The sequence below is a fragment of the Talpa occidentalis genome, unplaced genomic scaffold (assembly GCF_014898055.3).
Source record: "Talpa occidentalis isolate TD23 unplaced genomic scaffold, MPIMG_talOcc4v2.1 talOcc4.2, whole genome shotgun sequence".
Classification (NCBI taxonomy): Eukaryota; Metazoa; Chordata; class Mammalia; order Eulipotyphla; family Talpidae; genus Talpa; species Talpa occidentalis.
Genome location: NW_023602073.1, coordinates 21,837,736 through 21,846,452, shown reverse-complemented (window position 1 = coordinate 21,846,452; position 8,717 = coordinate 21,837,736).

Genomic DNA, 8,717 nt, shown 5'->3' with positions numbered 1-8,717 from the left:
CACTGGGGAGGCCCTCTCCAGGGACATTTGGTAGCATCTAGAGACATTTTCGTTGTCAAAATGCTGGGGTGGGGGAAGTACTATTAGCATGCATAAGTAGAGGCCTCGGGATGCTGTAAATATCCTGCAGTGCATAGGATAGAATTATCTGGCCCTGAGGTCAACAGTGCTGCTGCTGAGAATCCCAAGATATCTACTCTACTCTGGTGCCTTCTGAAACGAGGGGCACAGTCAGCATCACTTTCACTCGACCTGAAGCCTGCAGGCTCATGGGCACATCCCTGGCCCTCACGACTCAGCAGGAAATGTGCCTTTGATTAGGGGGTGGTTGTGGTATTTCTTCACCCTTTCTGTTGTAGTGGACTTAGGTCCTTCACGCTCATTGGTTCAAACCTTGCTCACTCTGACCTTTTGATTTTCAAACATGTACTGGAGCAGAAGTTTGCTTAGGATTATCTCTGAGGAAAGACTTTAAAAGGCAAACCCTTAGTGAGAACAGATCATAAGTGGACTCTTCAAACTACTTAAAAGAATGGACACTCCAGAATAACATTTCACTCACACATGTCATAGCAGGAATTTCAGGGGCCTTGTGGTCAGACTCTGATACAGCAATGTGTTCTAGGGATTTCTAAGAGGAGTAGACAGAATGTGCTGATGGTGGAAGCCTTTTTGCCTCAAAATACCTAGATGCTAAGTTCCTTGGGGCCACAGTTTGAGAAATACTGCTTAGAAATAACTGCTTGCCTCATCATAATTTATAAAGTGGTTATAACCCTTATCTTTTCATCAAAACAGTGTCACTGCATAGAACTATCAATACAGCACTGATAGAATCCACCTAGTTGAAATTAATGCATTTTCTTGAACATCAGAAGCAGTTGTACATCAAATGTAGTTGATAATTCAGCATTTTCCTCCCTCCCTCCTCGGGGTGTCCTTTCTTTATTGATAACTGATCTGTAATAAGGATTATAATTCAATTGGCGGGTTGAGTCGATTTGAAAAGATGTAGCTTATTTCTTCATTAATATATGTCAGAATTAAAATGTCTAAATCCAAGGTTATTTGCATCATTTATAGGTTTTCCTCTTTTTTTTTTCTTTAGAAGAAACTTTTTCTGTGTGACAGGCTCTTGCTAGTGAAAATAGATCACAAGTGGACTCTTCTTAAAAGAATGAACTTTTCTGGAGACCCCCAGAATAATGGAGGCTGATCTTAGAGTAATCACTGGTCATCATTTTAACAAAAGCTATATAATTTTCCAAAGTGTTAGGATAATTTGAGTATAGCAAAGAACACCATTTATCTTTCTGCTACTTGGCTGGAAAAATTAAAAAGAAAAAGTCATTCTATATCTGTTAGAAGTCACTGTCATTTGATTACCAACCCCCAAAGAAGAGAACTGGGTGGAAAGAATAAAAATGTCTATGGTCTTAGGGGGTGAGCCAATAGTGATGTCATCTGACCCAGTGATAGGTGATGCTTTTGGGGCTTAGGGGAGCTCAGGTAAGGTTTGGTATGTAACCCATACAAGTGGTTTACTGCACTTTCTGATGGCTCTCCCCTCCAATCTGGAAAACAGCTAGATCTTTTCATTGTTGATAAGAAAATGCTATTGAGGGACCTCCCTGGTGGCCTATGGATTAAATCTCAGCACTACCACTGCTATGGCCTGAATTTGATCCTCTGCCAGGGATCTACCCACATGGCACAGCAGACCTCTCCTCTCTCTCCCGCTGCTCTCCTCAGCAGTGTATTTCAGTAGATCTGCCTGTTCTGCTCCCCACTCTGTCTCAGGTGAATCTTCTCACCCCCACCTGGCACCTCTGGCCTACACCTCAGTTCTTCTACACAAAAATAAATGAGAAAAAAAAATGGCATTGATTTACCATTTTTTTTACAATAACATTGCAAACCCACCTCATCTAACACCAAAGGTCTGATACCATTCACACCCTCAGCTTGGCCCTCTCACATTCTGCTCCCTCCTCTCCTCCCTCCCCATTCTCCTTTCTTCTTTTTTTAAAAAAAGATTTATTTATTTATGCATGTGAGAACTGGAGTACAGGCCAGAGGTGTTGGGGGGAAGAGAGGATTCACCAGACACAGAGTGGGAAACAGAACAGGCAGAATGACTGACATACACTGCTGAGGGGAGCAGCGGGGAGACAGGAGAGGTCTGCTGCACCATGTGGGTAGCTGCCTGGCTGGCGATCGAACTCATGCTGCAGAGGCTGCATATAGCTTCATAGTTTGCGTCTTAACCCCTTGAGCCACCAGAGAGGACCCCCTTCTCCTTTCTACCAGTCTTCTTTTTTTAAAAAATTTATTTATTTCTGCATACAAGAGCTGGGGTACAGGCCAGAGGTGTGGGGTGTGAGAGGATTCACCAGAGACAGAGTAGGGAACAGAATAGGCAGATTGACTGAAGTACACTGCTGAGGGGAGCAGTGGGCGAGGCAGGAGAGGGCTGCTGTGCCATTGGGTTTCTCCCTGGCCGGCCAGGGATTGAACTCATGATGCAGAGGGTGTGGATTGCCTCATAGAGTGGTTCTTAACCCCTTGTGCCACCAGTGAGGCCCCTTTCTACCAGGCTTTTTTGGAGGCTGGTGGACAAAGTGGTACCTCTCCCTCTGCTTGGCCACTGAGCTGCCTGATATCCAGGTTCAGTTTAGAGACCCCCATAACACTGAGAAATCTCCTTGCTGAGAGTTGGCTCCCCCTTTATCTGGTCCCACTGCCAGCCTGCTTTTTCTTTAAAATTTGTGTGATTATTGGTGCCCCTGGAATTTCAAGCAAATCAATCTATTATAGTCTGGAGGCTGCCGGCTGTCTTTCCTCTCCAACCTGCCCCCCACCGGAGGCTGAAAAAACAGGTGGCTCTATTCTCCATCTCCTGAATGAGGGATATGGACTTATTCTCACTCTGACGGGAGGAATCATGAGTCCTGCAATTTTTACTGTTTTGCCCAAAATGACAGGAGGCAGATAACAACCAAAGCAAGATTTGTTATCATCATCTTTATTGCTGCTGCTGCTATTATTAGTAGTATTTATTAATTATTTTTTGTATTAACAAAATTTATACCACCCATTGGGATAACTCAGGAATGAGAAGAAAATTATCTAGTAGCTTAAATAACTATGACACTGGTCCTGGCCCTTTTTTTTCTTTATATGTTTTCTACATCGTTCATTTTTGTACAGTGTTTGATTTCTCCTCAAAGGTGTGGTCCCCATAAAATTCCCACTACCAAGACACCCATGAACCATCATCATAGTCTCTTGTGCTCTTCCTGCCCCTATTTTGATCCCTCTTCCTCCTCTTCCCTTGAATGTCTCAAATTTATGTTGATAGTTTGCCTGCTAGTTTTGTCTTTTGTTTTTCTGATCCCTTGTTTAGTTCCTCTGTATTCCTCCTATAAGTGAAACCATCCGATATTTTCCTTTTTCCTTCTGGCTTATTTCACTGAGCATCATCCCTTAAATCTCCATCCATGTTGCTGCAAATGGCATGAGGTCTTTTTCCGCATCAGAGTTGAAGGAAAGTTTTTACTGATTGGTTTCTCTGACATTGGCCTCACTTTGCTAATCTTGTGCAAATGAGGTTGGGGAAGTAGAAGGTCATGCTCATTCTCAAACCTTGCTCTCAAATACATCACTTTTGATACATGTTCTTTCCTGAAGAGGCTGTGTCTTCAAAAACTTAAGCACTTTTTCTTTAGTATATGTGTATTTATATTTTAGTTATATACCATGAATTTTAAGACAGGTTATATATTTATTCAAAAAATACATTTAACATTAAATTCTTTGGGGGGGGTAATGGATAGATACAAAAAATTTTGATTTCAAGTAGACAGAATAAATATCTTTAACTCAGATTTCTGGATTTTGCTAAGACTGTGGAAAATACTTTCTCATGACAGTGCTTGGATTTGTGCTTCCTGATCTACAACATGTTTGACAAAGGAGTTTATGTAATTGAACTCGAGCCAGGCTTTGCCAAAGCAGCAAACAAGTTACTCAGCTATTCTTATCACCAATAGTCATTATAACTCTCAATTGCATCACTTTTCTTTCATATAGTTATCAGTCACTGGAAGCACTTCAGGTCAGAGTTACCATTTCCCCTGTTGGCATGAAAGCAAATTTACCGAGCTAATACATTACTCTTACTTTTGAAATATAAGCATTGATTGGCAAGTTCATGCCAAGCATCTTATGTAAGTTTCTCCTGGAAGCTGTAAAATCTAATCTGAATAGGAAAATAACAACTGTTACAGATGTAGTGTAATGCACACTGAGAGCTCTCTTTGGTACCATCCACTTGTCTTTGCAGTCTTTTTTTTTTTTTTTTTTTTTTTTGGTAACTAGAAAGAGACCCAAAAGATTGCTTTGGCTGATGAGGAAATACATGTAAGCATTTGATCCTTTTTGGCTCATGTATATTAGAAAAGTAAAGTTTTCCCTGTTACTTGAACATCTCATAGTCATTCTTTATCTCTTCTGTTTATAGAAGAGTAATCAATTCTATTGAGATCACTTTTTCTTTAGCAGTTATTCTCTTGCCTCCATTAAGATCATATTTAAATAGCTCTCATTTTGAAAAAAAAAATTTTTGCTTACCTACCTCATGCCTCTGGATCATTCAAGCCAGTCCTCTTCTCTTTTTTCCTTCTCAAACAATTGTCTCAATTTAAAAAATTATCTGTCTCTTAATTATTCACCATCTATTGCACTTCTGAAGGTTGCCAATCATTTTTTGAAATATCTGATTTTCCCTCCACCTTCTTTCTCTTGATGTCCTGGTAGCAATTGGTACTGATGACCACACCCATGTCCTTTAAACTCTCTCCTCCTTGGGTCTTTGTGACATCAAAGCGTCTTGATCCTCTATCTCTTTACCGACTCGACTCCCTTTCCTCTTGTCTCTTCCCTGGGGTGCTCTCCAAAGTCTGTGTTCCCAGCAAAGATACCACTTTCTTGCCCCCAGTAAACCACCTTTGTCTCATCATCAGCCATGACATCAAAGCCCAGACACTCATCTCTAGATCTGTTCTGTTTCCAGTGACTGTATCTCAAACTCAACATGTCCAAAGCCACAATAACACAATTGGTTTCCTTTTTCAAATCCTTTATTTCCATGAGTAGTGTCATTACTTTTATAATTAGTTTTTGTATCTTGAAATAATCTTTTATAGTTTCTTTCTCTTCTCACATAAAGACCTTAGATAAGTGCTTGCCATTTTTATAAGAGTCCAAGTTACTCTGCCATATGACCAATAAGTTATTTTTAAATATAACTGGTAGCCTATTTAGAAAGACAAGTGATGTTTGAATGATTTGACTAGTAGTGGCCACAGGATCAAGACCTAAAGGATTATCACGACACTTTCAATTACATTTTGAATCAAAAGTAACATCTATAACACAATTTTGCCCATCCATCCATCCATCCACCCCCGCCCCCCACACTCATCCATTCACCTACCTACCTGCCTACCCATCTGCCTAGTGGACATTAACAAATGCATTTAGGGCTCTGCGGTTAAGAGGGAAGGGGGAGGGAGAAAGGGACATGGGGATATACGGGGTGAGGGAGTGGGAATAAACAGCCTGAGGTCAAAACTGACTTGAAGTCACATCATCTGGAGGGGAGGGTGCGGGTGCAGCTTTCCCTGCAGTCCAGACAAGCAGAGACTGGGTCTTGGTGGTCCCTGAGTCCAAGTTCATCTTTAGAATCTTCCTGGGTTCTGGGTAGATGGAAGATTGAGGCTTTTGTCTCACTCATGTCGTGTGAGAAATGTGGTCCTGAAGCTCAGCCCTTTGACCTGCCTTTGGGACAAGCCATTCCTCCTCGGCCTCCCAAGCCCTTACAAAACTTCTCACCCTACTTTGGAGGCTTTGCCAACAAGTCTCATCAGAAATACCCTATCAGAGACCATTATGTGATGGAGGTGTCTGGCAAGATTATAAGAACAAAGTTTAGCCTCTTACACTAGCTTGTTTGAAGACAGATGGTGAAGTTAACCCCTCAAGTATGAGGAACTGGCAAGGAAGGGTAGAGAGGGATGAGGTCTCAATGGCTTGGGGTTCCAGATGGCTGGGGGATAATATATCATGAAGGAACAAAAGCAGTTGAGCTTCAAATTTGCAAACATTTAGTGTGTCAGGAACCCTGCTGGCTTTATAGGTACAGAATGGGAGGAGATGTGGTCCCTGCTGGAGCTGAGTGGGTGATATGGTACAGCAGAAGGGGCTGGGACAGTAGGGGCTGGTACAGATAGGTCAGTTTTTCAAACAGGAGGTCCAGATAATGGTTCAGGTTCAAAGGCAGGCTCATGTTTAGATAAGAGGAACAGTTAATTAGTGACGAGAGTGTGCAATGTGTGCTTACAAGGTTTTACTTTTGTGAAGTCTTGCTCTTCACTGGTATAGTAAAGAAAAAAAAAAATAGCTGTTATAGATATCACTTTCTGTTAAGAAATTATATTTTTTTGGAACCAGCCCTGGATGGGTATGTTGTTTGTTACATTCAAGGATTTTTTTTTTTTTTTTTAAATCTGAAAGCATCCCATTCAGTGGGTTTGAAAGTGACTTCAAACAGCACTGTCAGGGCGTCCCTGGTGGTTCAGGGGTTAAAGACAGCGCTATCAAGCTATCGCCAGCCACTGTAGCACGAGTTCTATTCCAGTTCTTGTATGCATAAATAAATAAATCTTTAAAAAATAAACCAAACAAAAACAAACCCAGCACTGTCATTCTTCTCTGGTAGCAGTTAACTGGGGTGACAGCCTAATATCTAGATATTTTACATTTTAGAAAAATTACAAAATGAAAAGAAATTTGTGCATACAACAATAAAATAAGTAGCTAAATTTGATTATCCATATAAGGTGTCAGAAGCTATTTGTATGATCTCATTTAAACCTTTTCAACCACCCCCTGAGGCCAGTTCTGTCCTCACCTCCATTTTGTGGGCGAAGCTCAGTTAAGTGATTTGCCCAAAGTTACATAGCCAGCCAACCAGCAGGCCGGTGTTCTGTGGTTTTGGGGGGTCTGAGGTGATTCCAGGGCCCCCTTAGGAATTAGAATACAAAATATTTTTTATTTGATTTTATAGTTTTCCTAAACAAAAAATAACATTCAAATGATCAATATAAATGAGCAGTAAAAAAACATGTTTAAACAGCACCAACATTGTAAAAAAATGGAAATCTTGGGGAAATCTGCCACTCTGAGCTAACAAGCTATGTGTGACCTCCCCTCTGACTGTGTTCTCCCCTCTTTTTACTTTGCCTTTCCCATTTCCCTCCCATTCTTTAACCACCCACTAGGATGGATTTCTTTAATACTTGCCTTCATGTCCATATGATTATTATACAATGTAGATATACACATATGTGAATGCATTACCGCACTGCTTATTTAATGAAAATGGACTCTCATTATGTACACTTTTGCTACATTTTGTTGTGTCCCTGTAGAAACCTTTTCAATCATTTGATAGAGGTAATCATCCTCCCCCACATTGTGTGGAAAGAATGTTATGGGAAACACCCTTTCCTGCTACTCAGATTCTAACTAAACTTTTTTTGAAAAGATTTATTTATTTATTTATACAAGCACTGGGTACAGTCAGAAGTGCGGGAGGGTGAGAGAATTCAGCAGAGCCAGAGTGGGAAACAGAACAGGCAGACTGACGAAGTACACTGCTGAGGGGAGCAGCGGGCCGCAGGAGAGGTCTGCGTGCCATGTGGGCCCCTCGCCTACGGCTGGGGATGGCACCGGTGCTGCAGACGCTGTGGGCAGCTTCGCAGACCAGCGCTCAACCACTGCGCCACCAGGGGAGGCCCCTAACTGTAAACTTTTAATAGTGATCTTGATTTCCACCTCCCCCATCCATTTGGCCTTCATCATTTCATTTTATTTTATTAACAAATATATTTCAAACTAAGTGACAGAAATCAATATCTGTCCCCCTCCATCCCCCTCAAAAAAATCTGCATGCATAGCACTTGTTCATGCTCAATATTAGTTTTTTTCCTTTGGAAGCAAAATCTTTTACACAACCTAAGGCACTCACCTGGAATGTATCCTTGGATAGTTTCTGGAACAGCCATTCACCCCTGTCAGCCAGAACCCTGCCCAGCCAATTCCCTGTTCTGCTTTTTCCCACCATCAGTTAGTTTTGCCTTCTTTTCAGCATCATCTATGGACACAAGTGACTTATATAGATCCACGTGCCGTGGACTCTTGTACCACTTCTTCCACAAGCCGTGATGTTCCTGAAATCCACCTGGATTGTTGCAATAGCAGGAGTTTATTCTCCTTTTTTCCCCCTCTGCTGTGTTCCATTTGATGAGCATTACCTCTGAAATGTGTTCTAAGAGTATGTTCTGAGAGTGTGTTCTTTGCTCTTGGTGACAGACACCTGGGCTGTTTCCAGGTTGGAGCTATTAAATAAAAGCTGCCATGCAAACCATTCTTTAATGACTATCATCTTTCATTGAACATATTTATGAAAATCTAATCCAATAGTTCTCTTTTAATAGATTTTTAGTTCTCTCTCTCACATTTGGCTGCTAGGACCTGGTTATGATTAACATTAAAAGGTCCTTAACCTACCAATGCTTTTATTTTTGTCACCTACATTCTATTCCTGGAAATGGAATTTCCACTTTCAAAGACAGGGATTCTTTTACATTTGT